The sequence below is a fragment of the Protopterus annectens genome, chromosome 2.part0, assembly GCF_019279795.1.
Source record: "Protopterus annectens isolate FY-2018-M chromosome 2.part0, PAN1.0, whole genome shotgun sequence".
Classification (NCBI taxonomy): Eukaryota; Metazoa; Chordata; order Ceratodontiformes; family Protopteridae; genus Protopterus; species Protopterus annectens.
This window is the reverse complement of record NC_056728.1, coordinates 747,175,291-747,199,473: the sequence shown is the minus strand read 5'-3', so window position 1 is coordinate 747,199,473 and position 24,183 is coordinate 747,175,291.

The window sequence follows — 24,183 nt, the reverse complement described above, 5'->3', positions numbered from 1 at the left end:
GGGACAGGCCATCTTGGAGGATCTTGGAGAGTTTATGTTGGCACCAAGTTTGCAGTCATCCACAGACTTGGTCATCTGCAAACACTTAACATTAGCACTGATCTCCATAAAGTAAATCCCAAAGATGAGCAATCCAAGGACTGAACTCTGGGGTACATTTCTTGGGACAGATCTTTTGTAGGAGGTATAACTACTCACCCTAAATTACTGGTTCCAACTTGTAAACCAATTTGCTATTCAGTGCATTACAAAGGGATTAACATTAACTGACAGAGTTTATCTACAATACCTGAGTGTAGGATGGTATTGGTTGTATGGTCTTGATGTATTGTGTGCACTGTTTTGCCCTCATCCATTTGTTTCAGTATTGTTTTAAAGAAGTCAACTAGATTCAGTAGACAGGGCATGCCCTTGATTTGAACTTGGTTGGGTAGAGAGTGTGTAGTTTACCTATATGCTTATTGATTAATTCCATAATAATTTTCCATAGCCTTGCAGATGAGACTGGACAGGCCTATGAGCCTATAGTTACCTGGATCTGCTAAAACTACACCTTTGACAAGGGACTGATACTTGATCTTCTCCATTCATTGGGCACAATCTGTTTTGAGGTTGATATTGAATACTTTCTGTAGGGAATTAGACAAATCTTGTTTCAGGCTGGCCAAGCCAGTACGTTATGTGGCCTCATGAGACACTGAGGTTTTGACCATAAATAGTGCCTTCAGAACTTTTACTTGGGAGATTTGGATGGAGGGTGTAAGTGTGGTTATCTGATCTGAGAATAATGGAGAGGGGATGAAGTTTTCCTCAATTTGCTACTAGATTGCCTATGTCCTTATGGTCTAAATATGTGGTACCATTTACTGTTAACTCTGTACAGTGATGAGCATTGTTTCAGAAATTTTAACACAATTAAAAAAGTTTTTTGCTGTTGTTGTCATTCAGCAAGGTGGCTATTTTTGTCTCATACCTGCATTTGGCTGACTTTTTTAATTTACCCGGAACATTTTTAGCATCTTGAGAGTTAGATTTATTTTTGCATGCAATACTTTTTTTTCTTTTACTATAGAGTCTGTTTATGTATGAATTCTACCACAGGAGATTATTTTTGAATTTGGTGCTGTACCTATTTCTGTAGGGTCAGATGTCTCTATTCAACTATTTACCTGTGCATAAAATTTTGCAGTGAAGGATTCCACATAAAATGACTTGTTGAATTTTGCTAGATATCCTCAATTCTAGTAGATTAGCCTTTGCTTAACCTCTGAATACAAGGTACTGGAAGATGTTTCAGGCTTCAGTCTTATGAGGAATGTGATTGACTTGAGGACTAATGTTGTGATTCAAGAAGTCTCTGGGCATACATGTTTTATGATGTATATGTTTCCTAGTTTATGTAGAGGTGTTTGACTCAATACTTATAAGCTGAGGAGGTCATAGAGGAGGTCCTATAATTAATTATGATATGATACAGTGTTTTGTTAATAATACGTTTGATGTGAAGGAGTTTCAGGTCATTATCTGTCTAGTCTGGAGATGACATGTTTTTTTGAGAATATGGAAATACCACCACCTTTATTGCCTATGTCCAATGTGATAGTTGTAAATGTGCGGTAGGCATTTAAACTGTGTACTAATGGAGTGCTTTCAATGTTGTTGAACTAGGTCTGTGATGATGCATATATCAATGTTTTTCAGCGTAAAAAGTCTTTGTAGAGAGTGGTCTTTGTCTTCTGATAGAAGGTAGGTTCAAGTAATAGAATAAAGGAATAAGTCAATGATTAGCTGAGTTAGTATGTTTCCTGGCACAATGTCCTTGTGCAGCAAGCTGGCACATAGAGGTGATACAGGGATGGTGCACAGTAGCATAGAACAAGCCAGCACAGGAGGAGTTTGGGTATGATATCATATACTACTCTCCTAATACACCTGCCAGTCCAATTGCTTTGCATTCTTCAGTTTCTCACCCACCTCTCATCAAGGGGGATCAAGGTTTTTCTCACTAAGCAGATATTATACCTAAATAGATTACAAGATATCTCCATTTGCATTTCAGGCAGAGTGCAAGTCAGAAAAGGGGAGCGTGTGCTTATATTATGGCCTAGCTTAAAGGCAGACATGAGACAATGGACAAAGAAAAATTGCAAAAAATAGACTTCTCTTCTCTGACTTCTATATTGTAATTCTTCAAACTACTGTTCCATTTTTGTAATATGATGTGAAATCTGAACTCCAGAATGTCGTTTACTATTTTACAGTTTGGAAACAATATTTTCTGACAGTATTTTATTTCAACAAATCTACTAAATGTTATCAATGGCAGAAATATGGAGCATAATTTTACATGCATATATTCTTTTCATTGAAGCTTTCTTTATAGATGGTCTTTACTTCTCTTTCATACAGTCTGACTCTCAGCCCCTTCTAATTGTCCTTAGGCCCATTCATTCCTCACCAGGACAAGATTCAACCAGATACTTTATTATCCAGTTGTGCACTGCTTGGTGTACCCATTTGTACATTTTGACCCATACTGCTACTGCACTGAGCTACTACTACAGTTAGAGGCCAGTACAACAACTGGTCAGACTACATCTCCCCTAAGAGATGGTTTTGTCCCCAGTGGCCATTCATTCTCATCTCCCATTGTCAACTTCTCCAGCATCTGGATCACAAGTTAGTCTCAGGTCGTTGAGTATTTTCAGATCGAATGTAGATAACTCTTAATATCTAGGATACTTGGATGTCAAAATCACTTATTTTTATTTTAATGACCCAGCATAATATTTTTATGTCATTTAGTTTGATGGAAAAACTGGTCACAAAAAAATGCGGATAATAAGAAAATAAATATTTCTAGTGTATTCAGTTAAGGCTATCAGATTTTTTTCCTTGCTTAATTTTAAGCAAAAGTATATAGGTTAGGCTGGTATAACTAAATCATAGGCTACAAAAGAAAATAATTATATTGATTCTACATACCTCTGCTTTACCATATACTCAAGAAAAGTAAAACAATAAACTGAAAAATTAAAGCCTATAAACCTATCTTTATTAAAATATGGTTTAAAAAGTGTTCCATATTTTTCTTTGTAGTACTGGCTTGTGAGATACACCAGTATCAAAGTAACTACTTCTGCCTTTGTAGCAAAAAAACAATATGAAAATTGACTTTCAAGACAGTTGCTAAGAAAAAAGAAGGGTAGCAGTTAAATGAAATGTCTATGAACCTGACCTGTTCTTATTGTTAAATATGCTAAACACTTTCTTAACCCACTTCAAAAGTATGTGACAAAAAAATGAATATGCCTATAAGTCTTGTAAACTTAGTAAATTAATTACAGAAAAGTGCACAAAGTAAAACACATCTAGAATGTTTAACTAGAATGAATAAATGCAATGCTAATGGAAAAGAAAGGTTATGAGATTTATTAGTGCAGCTCTTTATCTGATTAATTCAGGATGACCATTTATTGATTTTTCATTTTACTAGAAATATTACATGTACAATTAAGAGACTGGTATTTCAGTTCAACAGTCACAAGCAATCAACAATATTATGTTTTTTTTTCATAGTTAAACTGAGAAAAGGATGGAAGGACTTAAATTTCGCAAAACTAATAACTACAGCACTGAGTATACCATGGCAGAAAATGAAGCTATAGATACACACGCATGCACACACACATGCATACATACCGATATAGAAATAGATATAAATATAGATATGTGAGCACACACACGCACGCATATACACACACACACACACACACACACACACACACATATATATATATATATATATATATATATATATATATATATGTATGTATATAAAATACATATCTATATAAATATATATATATATATATACACACACACACACACACACACACATATATATATATATATATATATATATATACACATATATATATATATATATATATATATATATATATATATATATATATATATATTTATATAAATGCATATGCTTTTGTTGATGCTTATTTTTCATCAACTGTGTTCTAACTGGTGTAGCTCATTGAAAATCAGCTGATCAAAAGGTACCAGCTTTTGTAGTAAGGTATTGAGGTACTGGTATGGATTAAGGAACATGCCCTTTCCTCACTATAGTCTGATCTTGGAGTTGGCATACATAAGTATCACATGGTATGGGAGTGCAATGAGTGGTGTGGGGGTGCAAGGTGGGCTTCCCTCCTGCAAAAACACTGTTGAATTTGTTTTTCAATCTTGTGTGGATTGACGATTAAGTGCTTTGATGTGGTGAGTTTGATGATTTTTGAGTAAAGAATATAGTTGTTTACAAAGTGTTAGACTCCTCTCTCTCTCTCTCTCTCTCTATATATATATATATATATATATATATATATATATATATATATACACTGTATATATGTATTACTATAACTAAAAGTTAGAAATAACTTCTAAGCAGATATATTAATTGTAGCCATGTTGTGCGTTAAATGTTGAAAATGTTTTGTCAAGACAGCACTGTTGCTTTGAAACTATGCGCATACTTGAGGAAGAAGTTATATTCAAATCTGAACATGGATCTTTTCTTCAAGCTCCCATAGATGGATTACTGACCAGATTTTTCATTTCCAGATGTGGTGGTGGGACATTGCTTCATGTTTATACGGTTGGATGGGCTGAACAGCTTTTAGAATCTGTATCTTATACCCTAGAGATATATGGTTGCTGATGTCATAAGGTTCAGCTTCCTAGAAACAAGAACTATTATCAGTGCTTGCTGCAGCTTCAGCTAATGTGTAGAAGGTTATTTTCCATATGATCACATTTATTTATTTATTATTTGTTTACCAGGAAAACCCAAGTGGGATAATATATCATTTTCAGCGGATGCCTGAGAAGAAAATCTCCATATTGACATAATAGTGTTACTAAACTTATTACAAAGCCTAATACAGAGGAATAACAAATTAAGTAAAAATTCAGCTTCAATTCATAGAGTGTGAATGTATACATAAGTAGTGCACATATCTGGACAGCTGCAACAAGTTGAAAAAGAAGACTGTCAATAAAGAATTCACAAGTTGCAGTTCATAGGGATGACATTAAACACATTGAGTACACTCTTTGGAACAGACATGGCAAGATAATATAGCTTAGGCAAATTTGTATTTGCTCTTTGTCTAATAAATAGATTTTACTAATTCCTTCTCTCTCAACACTGTCAAAGTAGGCTGGTGGTGGAAGGAGGGATGGACTAGTTGTGTGAAGATGGAGAGGTAAGAGGTAGTTCTATTTTGGAGTGAGATAGAATTCCATTTTTTTTAGTGACAGTATGAGTAGAGTCTTTGGAGAGAGGATTTGTGAGGTTTATATATATTGAGAAGATGTTGATCTTTAGATAAAAGTAGTCTATTAGGGTGATAGGAATGGAGAATAGGACTAAACGCATGGACATTTTCATCTTTGTGAATTATGTTTGTGTTGATAAAGCTGTATGTAATCTAAGTGGTGAGGCAGTTTGACTAAGTTCAAAGCCATAAGGGAAATACGGTGGTGGCTGTGGTATTGTTTGTTTGTTTCTGGCAAATTTTACAACTTTATTATAGTATGCCTCCAGCTTATTTTTAACTGTAGCCTGAAGGCTGGTTAGAATGGGTACACCATATAACCGAGATGGGAGAAGGTAGGCAGTGGCAAGAGTCGTTTTGTTGGTGGTGTTAAGGACGTTTTTATGCCTGTAGAGCATAACTAATTTTTGGTGAGTCTTTTTTATGTTATTTTGAACATGCAGGTCAAATTTAACGTTATTATCTATAATCACTCAAAGAAGTTTTGTATAGAATGCTACTTCAATTTCAGTTTGATTAAAGAACTAGGCTTTATCAAGCATGTATGATTTGGGGAAAATAGCAGTAACTTTGTTTTTCAGAGTTAGCACCTGGGCATTATGGAGCTATTTGGCAACTGAGGAAAAAGCATTTTGATGATATTAAGGAGTTGAGACAAGTTATTACATGTATATATATATATATATATATATATATATATATATATACATATATATATATATATATATATATATATATATATAAGCATAGAACTATCAGCATAATGTACAAGAGAGGCTGGACCTATGGAGGTATAGAGGTCATTCACAAAGATATTAAAGAGGAGATGGCCAAGAATATAACCTTGGAATATACCAGTGGAGACATGCAGGTATGGACAGAGAGTATTCTGCCATTTTACATACTGGAGACTGTCAGTTAAATAGCTACTGAACCACAGTAATGAAGAAGAGGATAGCCCAAGTTGAGATACATGAATTACTTTAACTTCAAGTCAAGTTTTACCACCATTGATGTGCAGTGATCATGGGGTCATAAAGGTTAATTTGTTGCTAGATAATTCTGCCAAACTGAAATCTAAGTCAATGCACAGAAGGTTAATTACAGATTAAAGGGAAGCAAAGCAGTTACTATATAAAACTAACTGGAGTGAGGTGTTCAGTGAAAATACTGCAGATGGAGTGTGAAAAGTTTTGAAAGAGAAATTGTTTGAGTGCAAAAAGTCAAAAAATGTTTAACATCAAGATCTAGGCACGCAACATTAGGGGGGGGGTATATTTCCATAAGAACATGATACCTGATTAAGGTGAGAGACAAAAAATATAAGAAATGGAAGAGAGGTTGAACCACATTTTTGAAAACTGAAATAAACGAGCTGGACAAATAGATTAAGCATAGTGTTAGACAAGATCAAGAAAAATTTGAAGAAAATGTATATAAAGATATTGAGCATAATAGGAAACCTTTTTATAGCTACATAGGATGTGGAAGGAGTAAAGATACAGAAACTGATAAACTGTGTGCAGATTCAAAAATTTATTCTCAGACACAACAGATTATACATATATTTACAAAATCTTATGTAAAACAGTTTGGCTCCATAAAAGGGGTTGTAAGTTGTCCTAGTGACATCCAGGTAACCCCAGATACTGGAAGCAAATCAGATTATATTGAGAAATAACTGTGCAAACTGGATCCAAACAAAGCACAGGGAGGAGACAGAATATGTAACAATGACCTGAGAACACTTAAGCAAGAACTTACACTGCCATTACAGCTATTATTCACTAGGTCATATAAATATGGAGAGATTCCTCAAGATTGAAGACATGCACTTATTAAACCTGTCTTTAAGGGAAAGGGGAGTGGGACAAACCCAGAGTCATATAGACCCTTAAGTCTACTTTTATGTTGTGGAAAATAATGGAGAAGGTAATACTGGATAAGTTATTGTCAGAACTGGATAGGTTGGGACTTGAAACCATATATCAGCATGCATATGTTGAAAATAGATCTATTGCCACCTGTAACATGATGTTCTGTAACAATATAATGACAACTATGAATGAACAATTGTGCTGTGATGTGATTTATATAGATTTAACTACAGCATTTGACAGGGCATGCACAAAACACTGATAAATAAATTAGTACAACTAGGTATTGCTGTACATATGATAAGATGGATAGCTGCATGGCTTACAAATAGGACATGGCAAGTATCATACACCAACTGGACAGGTGAAATCCTTGGTTACAGTTAAGGTGTCTCACATGGCTCTGTACTAGGCCCTTACTTGTTTAGATTGCATCTTCCAGACCTTACTTTTTCATCTGAGGTTTTCTACAGTCTATATGCTGACAATCTGAAATTGGGTAAACTGATTACAAGTGTTACAGATAAGGCATGTCTGCAAAATAATTTGACTAAATTGACCATGTGGACACAGGAGAATAATATGTTGATAAATACATCAAACACTAAGCATATGAGATTTGGTAGACATAAACTGAAAGGTGAATATTTAATACAGCACACAGTGATTGAAAGTGTAGACTCATTTAAGGACCTGGGTATATGGGTAGATTCAGCTATGAGTTTTTTCTAATCATATCAACCAATTTGCTAATGATAGTTATAGAATTATAGGTTGTATAAAAAAGATTTATAAAGTCTAAGAAATCAAACATAATGAAGTCATTGTTTGCTAGTTACATTAGACCCAAACTTGAGTATGGAATAACAATATGGAAACCCTATAAGAAAACAAGCATGAGTAAACTGGAAAGAGTACAGCAGAAATATACTAAGGGCATCCATGGATGTGAAAATCTAAGTTATTATGAAAGACTAAAATATCTGAACTTGTACAGTGTCTCTTACAGATACTTAAGAGGAGATCTTAGTCAGGTATATACGGCATTTAGGGACAACTACCTCTGGGAATGTTTGGGGTTATCAAAAAGTACTAGAGAATCATCAGACAACCTGTGTAGAAGATTCTATAGGAATGAGAAGTGCACTAACTGGTTCTCTGACAGAGTAGCTGATGCTTGGAACAGACAACCAAATTACATTAAAGTAAGTACTAGATTAGATATTTTTAAGAACAGCCTGGACATGTATTATGGGAACAAGTGTTTTGGCATATTGTCAAGCTAGAAGAGCATTAATGTCCGTGCTTGAAACTTTTGTATGTGTGCATGTATGTATGTATGTATGTATGTATGTGTGCATGTATGTATGTATGTATGTGTGTATGTATGTATGTATGTATGTATGGATGGATGTATGTATGCATGTATGTATGTATGTGTGCATGTATATATGTATGTATGTATGTATGAGTTTAGGGTGAGAAACTGTACTGAAGGCCTTTGACAGGTCCATGTATTTGCTTATCATATCAGTGAATGATAGGAGGGCAGTAGTTGTACTGTTTGTTGGGTGGAAGACATGTTTGTTCGATGTTAAGAGACACTACTGACTTTTTTAGAGATGTGATAATATTGCAATAAGCCTGAAGTTTGAGACATCAGCTGAGATGTCACCTATATGAACAGGGATAATACAGGATTTTTTTCCATAGTGAGGGTACATAGGATTCAGCTATTGATCCATTTATAAGGATAGAGACGGGTGTGCTGTGACATCCACAACTATCTTTAGGTGGGAGGTTGTCAGCTGCAGTGGAGCAAGATGTGAATTTAAGGAGAAGTTTTTTTTTTTTTTTTTTTTTTTTTATCATTGATATGAAGACAAGTCCTAAGTTGAATTTGCCAGCAGTGGATATAAAGAGTGAATTAGTTTCAAGTAGGGATTTTTTTTTTATCTCGATTAACTTGATTTATACCCAAATTGCACAATTCTTTATAAAGGTGCAGGTTATAAGGAGTTTCTTTCCAAGTATTGTTTGTGTTAGACATTGTATTTTTGTCTGGGTAGTGAGTCATGGTGCACTGTTAGTTTTCACTCGTTTTTTTTTTTTTTTTTTTTTTTTGGAGTGAGGGATGGCTGTTGAGAATATTTAAGCATAAGGTATTAAAAGTATTGACTGCCTCATTGAGTGGAAGAGTTTTTAGGACAGACAAATTAAAGGCTTTCAGTGTATTGCAAAGGACTCTCTATTGAATTTAGACAGCTTTCAGGTCATTTTAAGTTGGTGGGTGTTAGGTTGTTGTGTGGTATTTCTATGGGTATGAGCTAGAAGGTGGTCACTAATTGAGTATAGATGAGTTTCAGAAGTTGCAAATTTACTAGGGTCAGAAACCAGAATCCAGTCCAGAACTACACCTTTAATTTTAGTATTTTTAAATCTAGAGTGTGTTTTAATACTTTGTGTGTAAACACAAAGGTTTATAGTAGTTGAGGGAAAGTCTGAAGTAAGGTTTTGTCAGTCAATATTTATACCTCCTGGTATGATTTTTTTATAAGATATATAATTAGTTGTCCAGGGGAGGATTTATTCTAAAATTGTTATATTATTTCCAGGTAAGATATAGACTGTAACAAAACATAGCTGTTTTTATTGTTGAGCTTTAACAGTAATACTAGCATTTCAGCATTTTGGAAGTTTGGGATGCTGTGTGAATAGGGAGAGAGATTGTATGAATTTAGATAAATTAAGGCTACCTCTTCCTTCTTTATTGTGGGGCCTATCAGCTCTGATAATACTAGAGTTTGCAGGCAATAGTTCAGAATCTTTAATATCAGGCTTAAGCCAAGTTTCTGTGATGGCAAAAATATCAGGGTTATACTGTGATATCCAGGCATGTAGTTCTGTAATTTTGTTACAAGTGCTATGGAAGTTAATAGTGTCAATATTCATTTTTGTTTTGGAAGACGAGTGGGAGTATGATGAGGTGAGAGGTTTGAAGTGCTAGTGTTATTAGTAAGGGCAGCTGTTTTTTAATGATAGGATGGTACAGCCGGGAAGAGGTGTAGTTTGAGGTGATAGATGGAGAGCTGGTTAATTCACAGTTTTGTAAGGATGGTTCTTTGCTATTTAGATTAATTAGTGAGTTTTCAGGCCTGGTTTGGGGTGGATATCATCATACTGTGGGATTTTTGAGTGGTAGTGTATTGATTTAGAGGGGACCTGTATGAGTTTTATGTTTTGATTAGAGTAGTGGTAGTGAGGTAATAAAGATAAGGTGGGAGATTAAAAAGACAGGGAGAAACATTTGCATAGATATTCTTGAATTCATAGTTTGCTAATTAAACTGCAGTAGGAGGGGGTATATAGAGGTGAAAGTATACTCTTATATTTTGTTAAATAGGAAATTTGTAGCAGCAGGAGACATGATGGTTGGAGAGACATTTGAAATTTCAGTGAATATAGGGAACAGGAAAAAGTGAAGTGTGGTTATGTAGTATGGGTGGAGGCAGATGTGGAGATAATGAAGAGACGTAAGTAGAAAAGATTTGTTTTATTATTTAATTCAAATTGTGCAATAATGAGAAAGGAAATGGAGAAGTATCAATGGTATATGAAGTCAGTCAGAGGTATATGGAGCAGAATATAACTGCAGGCACCAATAATGATGTTTAGGTGCATGTAATTGTATAACGAGAACATGAGGCAGATGTAATTTCTCTGGTTGGGAGTAGTAGTGTCTGTCAAGTGCTTATTTGTGATATGGATATGTTCCTGCAGGTGGGAGGACTGAGGAGTCTAGTGACAGGTTGTAATCTGGATAGGGAAGGGTAGACCCAATAAAAAGGATGTGATATCAGGGGTGGGTGGGAATGGGAGTAGGGTGAAAAAGTAAAGTGAAGTGGAGCAGGGTCAGTCAGAGCCCTGCAGGAAAACAATCAGTCTGGATTATCACAAGGTAAGTGAAAATGTCTTAACAAATTATGACACTGCAATAACAGTGGTAATGTTAAAAGCTAACAGCAAAAAGTTAGAAGTATTAACACAAAAGCAGGGAAGATGGTATTAGCTGGTGATAGAAAAGGGCAGTGTGTCAAACAGCAGTGTGAAGGAGCTAAAAGAAATAGAACTAGGCTCAGATGGGGGGGAGCAGACGGGGAGTCAGAAGTAAACTATTTGTAGGAAACAGGTGGCAGGAAACCACCAAAAACCAATAGCAACTCATTGTACCTTAAAACTGAAAGTCAAACAGGAGACTGGCTAGGGTATAGCAGCATAATAAAAATTAAATAGGCTCCAGTAGGAAGGGAACACAGTAGGGAAATTATTCTTAAGATGCCTCAATACTCATACAATAAGGTGAAAAGGGACAGTTGCACACTTTTTATGGCAGGAGATAACAACAACATTGCAATTTCCCCTATCAAGGTGTGTCATTCATTCTTAGTTCATTTAATACCTAATCTTGACCAGCTTTTGAACATCCTTGCAAATGGGATGATACGAAGTCTTTTTAGCTTGCTTTATTATTTCATTTTTGTTTTACAGCAAAGTGATGAAAACATGACAAAACATGCCTCTGTATGTTTGTTATTCCTGCTTGCTGCAGTCCCACTCTGTGTGTCTTCTCCAGTTTGCTGTTATTCATTCTCTTGTTCTCTTGTATTCCATTCACCCTGACATTACTCCATCCTGACTGATTTTCTGGATCATACATCTTTTCAGCCTTTTTATTATGTATGTATGTTAGCTCCTATATTCTGTGAAACTGCTCTTACAACTCTACTTTAACCACTTCATCATCTTTCTCTACACCTTGCAACTTTCCCTGTAGCTTTTCCATTTCTGTTTGCTGCTATTCTATTGTTTGTTTCAAGGAGATGACATCTTGGCCTACTGGGATTAACTTTTCAAACAAAATGCACAATTGTGCCTCTATGTGGAGCTTTAAAAGCAGCCATCAGTTCTACTTTTGCTTCTATTCACTCATATTTTCTTCTGGCTTGCTTTTCTCCTTGGGAACACTATTTTAAACAAATTTCCGCAGGCCCTGTCCAAAGGTTTGGGTTTGGGCAGCATTAGTTGTTTTTTTGAAAAAATGCTATGTAAGGCTATGGTAGTTTTTAATTATTGCACTGATGCTTCACACAGTTTCAGTAAGTAAAAGGAACATAATTATTTTTTTCTGTAGATGAACTGAGGTCCTTCCCAATACACTACAAAATGATTGTGATCACTTTAGCAGGCTCTGTTGGTAACAGGGAGCTAAGGCATATTGGCAATCTTGAAATGCTTTCTGACATTAGTGCAGCAATTGGGCATGACACAGTCATCATAAAAGGCTACAGACTAAATGATATGATGCACATGGCAAAAGGGAATTCTCTCATCATACAGTCCTGATGAAGAGTTTTCCTGGCCAGTATAACTCTCAACCTTCGAGATTTTCACAGAATGTCCACATTTATGCCTCATTTTTTTTTTTATAAAATATGTGGTTTTCTGACAAATCACAGAGGGTTGAGGTCATTAATCAAAAGTCAAAGTAAACTTTATTGTCACTTTGATTCACACAAGTGCAAACTGAGTGAAATTACATTTCTTCAGGCTCAATGTGCATACAAAACCTAGACTACATTTGACATGACAATAATACACAAAATTCTGTAGACACAGACGACAAACACAACAATAATAAATACTTGCATTAGTGCACTGATTTAACAGATTATCACTCATTACTAGGTTATTAGCTTGTTTTCACTGTAAAAAATGCACTTAAGTGATTGATTTAAGCCATACATTTATATTGCTCCTGAGCTGGGCTACTCTATCTCTACCCCAGGAAACTATCATTCTCAGTGACTTTAACATCACTCATTACTAGGTTATTAGCTTGTTTTCACTGTAGAAAATGCACTTAAGTGATTGATTTAAGCCATACATTTATATTGCTCCTGAGCTGGGCTACTCTATCTTTACCCCAGGAAACCACCATTCTCTGTGACTTTAACATCAACTGGCTATCTTGTAATAACAGTCTCCCAACCATTCATCTTAATCTCCATGGGTTCACTCAATTCATTCAATCCCCTACCCAAATCAACAAAAACCCTAACAATCATACCTTACTTGACAGGATCCTAGTCAACAAAGCCCCTCAGTCTTAGCTAGCAGGCTGCTTACCTGACAGTCTTAGTGACCACTCCACCACTTTCCTAATTCAACACCACACAAACAGTCTGAAGCCCATTATCCACAGGCAAATATGGAAAAAATCCAACTTCAACCCCAACTCCATCTCCTCCCTGCAAAATATTAACTGGTCACCACTAAAATACCTCAACCTAGATGAGGCTGTCCACTTCTTCAACAGTACCTTCCTCTCCATTATAAACACCCATGTTCCTGTAAGAAATGCCAAAGTCAGATCCAGGCATACCCCATGGTTACAAAAGACCACCAAAACCCTAATGAAATCCAGAGATAAGGCCTTGGAGCACTGGCGACTAACAAAAAAATAACTCAGATAGGCAATCATTCCTTGAACTGCACAATAAAGCCAAAAATCATATAAAATTAGACAAATCTCTCTACTATAAATCCACCCTAAACTCTACCAACCACAATCATAAGCAATTCTGTTCTACTATTAACAATATCCACCACCCAGGGAAGGTTGATACACCCCAGCCATCCATTCCCCCCTCCTCCAGCAGTATTGCTGAAGCCTTAAACAAACACTTCACTGAAACTATAACATCTCTAAACAAACAACACTTCCCTACAACAGCCCCCCAACTCCTAACCCTAAACCCTCCACTCCTCTTTTCTTCTTCACCTCAGTGCCTACCTCCAACATAAAAAGACGATTGTAAAATCTTAAACCCACCAAACTCGCAGCTAACAACCTCCCCTCTGAATACTTGAACATTTCAGCTGATACACTAGCCTACCCAATTTCAATTCTAATCAACCATTCCATAAAAGAAGGCTATGTTCCCTCAATATGGAAAATATCCCACATCATTCCCCTCCACAAAGGCACCTCCTCCACTGACCTCTCCAATTACTGCCCCATTGCTATCCTCTCCCCTCCCCTCTCTCCAAGATACTTGAAAAATGTATCAACAGCCAGGTCTCCAACTACCTCCTAGCTAATAATCTCCTCTCCAAAACCCAACATGGTCTCAAGTCATTTCACAGCACTACCTCCACTTTGTTCTCTTTTACCAACACTATACTTCATCACAAAAACAATGGCCTCTTCTCTACTGATGTATTTCTAGATCTCTCAAAGGCCTTTGACATGGTATCTCATGAGCGACTACTGTCTACTCTCCCCAACCTCTCCTTCTCACAATCAGCCTATGACTGGTTTCACAGCTATCTAGACAGACACCAGCAATCAGTAATCTGGGATGATAACATATCACCTCACCTCCCAGTTATGCTCAGAGTTCCCCAAGGGTCTATCCTTGGCCCTCTGCTATTCTCACTTTTCACTAACAACCTACATACTGCCACCACACAAGCATCTCTTATACAGTATGCAGATGACTCTACCCGCATCTGCTCTGCCCCCACTCTACCAGAACTACAACAAATCACACAGGAATCATTCTCTTCTGTAGAAAGCTGGCTATCCAATGCTCAGCTCCTACTCAACCCAAGTAAGACAAAACTTCTCCTGTTCCAACCTTCCAAAGCCACCCAAAATACCCCCCACTTCAACATTCTTGCCAAAGACAATACCATCATCTCTCCATCAGAAAAGACAAAATTACTCAGTGTGGAAATAGACAACAAACTTAGATTTGACACCCACATATCTCACAATAAAAAAAGTTCACAAGAATCTTGGTGCATTATATTGAAGCCACCAATTCCTAACCAAGGTGGCTAGAATCTCCATAGCCCATTCCCAGCTAATCTCTACCCTACTCTATGCATCCTCCATACTTACCAACCTTAAACAGACAGACCTACACAAGCTGGATGCTTGTTACAACAAAATTGCTAAATATGTCACTGGAACCTCCTACCGCAGCCATCATTGTATCTCCCTTAAAGAACTAAACTGACTAGAACTCCCACAACTCCTTCAATTTAATCAACTCACCCTCACTCATGAACTTATTAACCACCCCCTTAACATCCCTTCCCTTCAAACCCTTCTCCACCCCTATCACCACACTAGGCCCCTAAGATCAAGCAACAAAATTTAACTCACTGTTATCAAACCCAAAACGTCGGCAGGAGAAGCCATATTTTCATGTACCATATCTAAACTTTGGAACAATCTTCTACCCTCTTTAACTACTCTACCTTCCAGAAGCCTTTTCAAGACTGCACTCAAATTCCTCTTAAATTTGCACTGGCTTTGTCCTTGTTCTAATCCAGACTTACACTCCCACCCTTACCCCCCCACACCTAAACTCTTAACCCAACTATACTACCACCACTACTAACCACAGTCAGAAATAGCTAGTTGTCTTTACATACTTTAACATCTTGTCTGACAACTTTGTTACTAATATTATAAACGACAAGAAACTATCTTAACTTGCAACATTTACTGTATATACTGTTGATAATCTTGTTATTGTATTAAATCCAACAACCTGTAATGCTGTTTACCACTGCTGCAACTTTGCATCTCTATTTATCAAGTACATGATGTGGAGCTTTTCTCCCTGGGCATCTGCTGAAAAAGGACTTGTGTCCAGTTGGAATTTCCTGGTAAACAAATGTAAATAAATAAATAAAATTGCACAGTAAAACACTTCAGTTTGATTACTGCTAACTTTGTTGTCTGGGTGCTGGTAAATAATGACATACATTTCAGTTTTAGACTTCATAGTCTTCAGAAAATGCATGCTAACACAAATTCTGTCATTCTTGCAATTTTATAAGTTTATAAGAACAATATTTAGAATCTGTCTCTATTTTTGGTCCTTTGCCCACCCCCATTATTTTTGGCTTTGTCCGTATTTCTTTTGCTAAGAGGATGAGATGTACAGTGACTGTGGCCATGTGGGCCATGACATTAACAAAAATGAGTGGCTTCTGTTAAACATTTACACTGGAGTCTGTTGCTCCTAGATAGATAGCTGTTATTGTTCTTCTTTCAGCTTTTCCCGGTAAGGGGTCGCCACAGCGGAACTCCGGTCTGCTAATGATTGGCAGTAGATTTTTATGGTGCTGAGGTGCCAGTCCAACACCCAACCTTCAACGAAGGCACACCCATTCACGCATGTCTTTTGAACACCACTGGATTGTGGGGAGGACATGCAGACTCCACACAGAAAGAGCTCCAGCCAAGAATCGAATGGGAGAACCTCTTGCTGTAAGGTGACAACGCTACCACTGCACCACCATGGCTGTTATTACACCACATAAATCAGGTTAATGTTTCAAAATGTTTTGTTTGTTTGCTTATGGAATACATACTACAGTGCACTTGCCGGTATGCTAAGTAATTTACAGCTGAACGTGGGCTAGAGACTGTTGCAACTATACCTCCTGCTGCTGGTCATACTCCAAAAACTGCACCTGAAAGGGCACACATATATTTGGTGTCAGCTGTGTTTAGTATATTTGATATAGCATACCATTTCTGTGGAGTAAGGACTTTTAGTTCTTAATACTTTAATCACAGGTGGTATATAAGAGCACATGTAGGCCTATGTTGTTGATAGCTTACAGTCTGAGAATGATCCTGGGGTTAGGTGCATCTGCTAACTGCAGGGATGATAATAACCACATTCGCTATCAAATGGATGGCTCTAACACTTCACCTGCAAATTTACATCCTGTTTGGTATAAGGAATCATTTTGCTTTGCTCTCTTTAACATCTTCAAGTCTTTTGGGCTTCTAATACCCTAACAGGAATGGACCCCATTCCTAAATCAAAGTGTGATTAATGTTTGTGAAACTACTATTGTTTCAATCTTTGATGTTTGTGAAAGTGCTTTTCACAGCACCTGCAACATGCCCAGAACTGACTAAATTCATTTTTATGAGACACATTGCTACTACTACTATTGGAACTGTCTGGGTATCCTTCATCCACATTGCTATTGTTTCAGCCTACAAGTCCTGCTATTTTATGAGTTTATGTTTCTCTATATGTAAGATACTGTAATCAATGGATGTAGCAATTTCAATGTACAATGCTACTTTTGTCATTTTTTCATGGACTACTATTATATCTGGTTTTCTTGCGTCTATTGTTTTAACTGTTGGCAATGGGTGATCCCATGTGATATAAACTTCATCATTTTCTATAATACTGTGTCGGTCATGTTTCCAATGCTTCTCAGCTACTTTGATACCATAATGTTTTACACAATCCTCAGTCCAACAGTCTTGCCACCTTATTATTATTTTCAGTATATAGGCCCCCTGCCATTAGTGTATCACACCCAGCAACAAGATGTGTGAATGTTTCCAGTTCTGTACCAAATTTACATTTGTCTGTTTCTCCTACATGCTCAAAGGAATTTATAAACCAACATGTATGTAGTCCTCTGTCTTGTGCTGTCAATATTAACCTTTCATCTTTTGGTTTAAATTTACCTCTCCTTAACTATTCCTGCATTAGATTCTGATCAACATGATGTTGTTCCAGGAGTTTACTGTACTTGCAACTATATTTTTGCCTTTTCCACATTTCTTGTCTTCTCATTTGATCCTTTGCCTTATGTTTTTTTCTTTTTTTTTAGCACACTCAGTTGCTGCCTGATTTTTATCTTTTTCTGGTTTGGTTTCCATTCTTGCTTGACACAGATATGCTTCTGCTAAACTAAGTAACGAGGTCATCTTAGACTTCTTCTCTTCATGTTTCAAAGCTTTCACTATGTTTGGATCTGATGAGGTCACCAGATATATATACAGTCCTATGACTGCAGATCTATATATGTAGCAATGTGAGATGGATGACGTAGACAGTCATTGGTTCATAGGTTCATAGTTAAGAACTAGGCTAGCTGCACATGTGGGCCATTTTAAGTTTAGCTCATTTCTCTTCTTAACCTGAGATTCATGCACCTAGTGAAACTGGGAAAAGGTCTGATTTGGACCAAGAATCATCACTGCTTCCTCAATTGTAGCTTCACTTGTGGTTTCTTGGATGAACTAAACATGCAGGACATATTGAGGATAACACACGCCAGCTAAGTCCAGCTTCTTATATTTTAGATTTAGATACAGAGGATGCTGATATGGTGGGAATATTCCTTATCACCCGTAAAATTTATGACTGTAATTTCATATAAACATTAGTAGTTATTAAGCTTACACCCTGAATGGCCATCTTGAAATTTAAGAGTTAGTAGTCCGTCAGGAAGCAGACTTTCCCCACATACCTCAAGTGTGAATTTAGGCTCGCTCATCTATTCCTTGAGTTTGGTTTTAAAGGTTGCTAAGGAATTACTCTGATGTGCAAATAGACCCTGTTCTAAAGGCAGGAAATGCAGTGCATAAGTACCTCTCACAAGAAAAAATATTGCTAAGACAATGGCAAAAATTTAGATCTCAAGCGTGGGTGTTAGATATGCTACGTGTTGTATGCAAGTCAAGGAGAGCAAAAAGTAAATTTTTTGAATAATATGGAAAAGTTCCCAGAGGTCTCATTGCATGAACCCTTATGAAATGGAGTACAGCTAGAGTGCTTTTTAATTTTGCAGGATAACTGAAGCTACCTAAGCCTATAGTATTCTCTTGTGAAAAACCTTTTGAGGTCTTATGAGTTGGTCTAGATGTTTAAAGAGTTTCAAGCAAAACAGGCCATTACATTCAGTGGTAGGTCATATAAGGGGATGTATAAAATGGAAAAATTGCTTCTTTGGACCTAGAGAAGATAATCTCATGTATAAATTTTGCCAATTAAAATTAATTTCTAAAAACAACTGAGAAATGAAGATCAAGTGAAAATTCATTATTATCATAAATACCCAGCTATCTGATGACTGTGTCTATAGTGTGGAGGGGGGGCTCATTATCTAGTATGAAGAGATGGTGTTAGATTTACCAAAAATATTGATACACTATTTCTCCTCTAAGGTTGAAACCAGTATTAGTACAGCAGGCATTGATCGGAGCTAGCCCTTGCTAGCGAATCTGTGTACTAGAAGGGGTTTGGCAGCACAGCCCAGTTTATAGTCATCAGCAAATTTGGTTAGCCACAGACCTTTTTCTTCTGCTTTCACATTAGATAAATGGATGCCAAAGTGATGGAGTCAGTCCAAGAATGGACCTTGTGGGGGACGCTCTGAGGCAAACTTCTGACTTGGAAGTTCCCCAACCATACAAAAGTGAGTTTTATTATTAAGCTAGTTAGCTATTCAGTGGAATACATTCATGCATTCATTCCTAGATGGCTTTGCCATTCTTGCATGGTAAGGTAGCTGTGCATTTAGCACAGCAAAAACCACCACCTGTGCCCCAGTGATCTATAATGTGAGCTGTGACTACTACTTGGGTACACGTAGGGTACCATATTGGCAATGATTTATGGATTGCAATTTATTTATGTTGTGAGAATGATTATTTTAGCATTCTCATTACTTATTTGTTTACAGTAAGTCATGCCTCAGTATGTAAGGAAAGTCTTTTATGAACTGCATTACAGTTTTCATGTTGTCTGTTGTAGTCCTTCATTAAATTATTCATAGGAAGTATGATTGTCCAGCACAACATACTTATATTTAATAACTGAAACTTCAGTTTTGTGAATTATGAAGCATATTCATATTTAATTTTCACTATGTCCCAAAGCAAGGCATTGAAAATCATGTTTCTGAATTTTGCCCAAAAGACTGATACAAGTAATCATTAGTAGGACATAGAAATGAGAAAAGTAGCTAGAATCGTAAATGTATCATATGCAAAGCAAAAATGAAAAGTCATTACATGCAAGTAAAGGATATGGGATGCTTTTTAGCTAACAAAATTTAACACATAAACACATGTCAGATTTCAGCATGCAAGTAGTCAGATTTTCTACCTCATACAATATATATACCTTATCCAAAGTAGGTACAAACTGGTGTATATAATATTTAACTGACAATACATAGCACCAAACAATCTATTGTCATAATTCCTCTGTCATAACTGCTTATGCCAATATTTCTATCAACCTTAGAGAGCTGGGGCAATTCTACATTTGTAATATGTCTGTACTATCTATGTAATTGGCTGCACACTATTTCAGGGTTGCTTTGATAGCGTATTTTGTTCTGTGGTGTGTATGATTGTGTGCTTTACTTAATTTTATTTTCTGCCTTCATTTACAACTAAAAGATAGTGGCCCTTAGGTTTATTTGAGGGAGTGGAGTGCAACATAGACACAAAAAAATAATAAATAAAATAAATAAAAATAAAAACAGCTTCACGTGCATTGCAAACACAGATGTGTGTATTAAATTGTTATGGTAAGCTATTATTGTTAAAATGTACTGATTAGACACCAGGACAAAAATATGTCATCATGTTCTGGAGAAGGAACATAGCACATGTTTATGAAATGCAGGGATAGTATATATTGTGCTCTGATTATATGATACAGTGAATGATGTCTGTGAGGTGTACTGATTAACTACTGAATATGTCATTGTGTAAACGTAAATGCCCCAATGGTAAAAAAGTCACCAAACAAAATGTTAGTAATGTTACTATAGTTGTTTCTTCTCTATATCCATCTTTATAAAGTTGAACTGCATATTTGAGAGCAGCCATTATTTAAGACAAAAAAATAATTCTAGGTCCTCTCATCACACACACTGTAGAAAATATATTTTTGTCATCTAACCATACACTTCTGCAAAATCCTGAGGTGATAGAGTAGGGTCATATATCTGGATTAGCATTTTAGTTTCAGTGAATAACAGTCTATGATAAAAGGCCTGTAAAAAGCTATTTTTACTGCTTACTAGATTCAGCAGGATTTCTGAATTCACTTCTTGGTTTAGTACACTCAGTATGAGATAACGTTTGGATTTCTGTTTTCACTGCATGGCTGTCAGATGGACTGTGGCTTAAAATAGCTGCTTGAATGAATACTGAACTTATTTATCTGCCCCATGTCAGCTGGAGATGACCTTCCTGTAGTTTCTGGTCTGAATTTCATAACAACTGATGACTGTGTGTGGCTACATTGTAGCAGATGTGACAAATGAAGCTTATGGTACTGCTGCATTGTATAATGTTCAGAACTCTCTGTCCTTCTGTCTACAAATGCTCCGTAAGTCACACTTAGTCAGTGAACTCAAAAATGGGCTTGCGAAGCCTAAACCATTTGCATTCATGTCCTGTTGGCACTAAGCCAGCAGTCCCTAAAGGACCTCAGTGGTGACTGAAAAGTGTGCTGAATTAAAGATGTTGAATCAACATTGACTGAGTCAAAAAATTGCAAGGACAGATAGGTGCAACAAACCAATAAAAACTTATGTAGAAATCTGTAAAAAAACAAAACAAAAATAAATGCATGCAAATCAGGTGATTAAGACTTGAAATGACAAAACAGTAAAAGCTTTTTTACACATAAATGATGCAAACAGGCAGGTTATAATAGATTTTACTGTGTGAGATTCAATGTTCTTCTGTATGTTTTTGTTAAAGCATAACATGTGAATTAGAAACTAGATACTATTTAAGCCAAGTGTAAGCAGATGACACCGAATCGACATCTAGCAAGTAATTTTGAACTGTGCAAATTGGAAAAGACATAAAACATATTAATAAGCTATATGTTACAGTTTATGGAAGTTGTTTGATTTAAACAAATATAGTAGGACACTTTTAAATGTCTTGGTGTGTTTACATAGAACAGTGAACTAGAAAAATATGTTCTCATAGTACTGTCATTGTATAACACAGTTCATCATACACAAAATATGAAGCACATCCCTTACTAGGCATTACAGATCTCATTCTGAAAGGGGAAATACAGAGAAAGATCCTGCATATAACTGAAGAGAATAAAAGCGGTGCCTTAATAAAGAATTTTGCATTGTTAGTATTAGTTTTGCTATGGACTGTAGTATAGTAGCACTGTGTTATTCCTGTTTAGTAAATGGATAATACTTCTGTTACCATTATTGATTTTATTCATATGAACGCTGGAAATCTGACAGTAAACATATAATGGCACAGTACATCATTGTAAGCAGAAGGGCAGACATTATCTGAGCAGACTGCCCTTGTTATGGACCTGGTCATTAATAACTTCCCACTTACATTTCTCTCTCCTCTTCCAAACATGTAATGCCATATGGAATTAGTTTATCTTTTTATTAACTACCCACACTCACAGCCTGTTTCATGCATCTATCACTCTCCACATAAACATATCAAGACTAATCACAGGTTCATAGAAGGTTACTAGACTAATGCCTCTATGAGTTTTACAAGCCTAGCCGTGTAAAGACCTAAATACCCTTATTGACCATATTTAGACAGTTGTTAGAGCGATTCTGTTATCAGCACCAATAGCCCCTGTCTATGAGGGACATAGGTGCCATCCCAGGATGAATTTACTGTCACCCTTCCAGTTGTCAAGGTTGTGCTTGAAATGTATCATTGAGGAGATTTGCTTCACATGGAGTGGGAGATTATTCCAATCTGTCTCTTCAGCATGTTCTGTTTATGTCATAGGCTAGGTTGAGACCCTTGGAGTGAATTATTCTTGTCACATTTGATTTACGATGTGTATTGATTCCCTTAGGTGAGGTTTTGAGACTGCCCTGTAGGCCAGGCACAGATCTCCTCTCAGTAGCCTGTATGATACAGAGTACAGTGACATGTATGTCATGTTTCGGAGGCCCTGGATTCTCTTGGTAAGAAACCTCTGTGGCCTTGCCAGTTGCTGCAGATGTCTGGTGAGGTACATAGAGAATGGAGCATTGTACTCAATTAGTGGTCTGATAAGGGTCGAGTACAGTGGAACTATAACCTCCCTGGTCTTGGATGTGATGCCCTTATTTTTAAGATGCGCATAGACACATGGTGATCGAAGTTTATATTGGTAACAACCTGTGTTCCCGAGTCTTACACCACTGAGTTTGAGCTTAGAGGAGTGCTATCTATATCATAATTAGTCATAGATTCATAGGTGTTTACTAGGCTAATGACCACAAGGACTTTTTTAAGCCTAGCCATGCATCCAAAATCTCTTACAAGTTCTGATACCCTTGATAGTTGTAAGCATGGGCCTGGGAGATGAACAATTTACAGGTTACCTGTGTCCATTAGAGACATAGGTGCCAAACCAGGGATGAATTTCCAGTTTTCCATCCAATTGTCCAAGTTGCACATGAAATAGATTAGGGAGGAACTCTGCATCACATGGATGGAGAGCCTGTTGCATAGACAGGGTAGCCTCTGGGATACATATCTATCTCTCTAGTAGGTCCTATTTATATCACAGGCAAGGTTTAAGTCTTTAGAATGGGTAATTCTGGTGATGTTTATTTTGTGGATATGCAGAAGGTCCATTAGAGTGGGGTCTGACAATGCCTTGTATGCCCGGCATAAATCTCCCTCAAAAGCCTGTAGGAGACAGAATACAGGGATAGGGCCTTGAGGCGGTCTGCATAGGACATTTTGCTTATGCCCTGTATTCTTTTAGTGAGGAACCTCTGAGGACATTCCAATTGTTGGATATGCCTGGTTAGGTACATACCAAAAGGGGCAGTGTACTCAATGATAAGTCTGATGAATGCCGAATACAGTGGAACAATTACTTCTTTGGACTTAGATGCCATACCATTGTTTATAAGTTGCTCAATATAGAATGATTTCCTCACCAGTGTAGACACATGATGGTCAATGCCTAGATTACTATCTATGTGTGTTCCTAAGCCCCTCACTACTGGATCAACTCTAAGGGGTGTGTTGTCAATATGATAGTTACCAGGGATAGATGACTTCCCAAGGGATACTATTA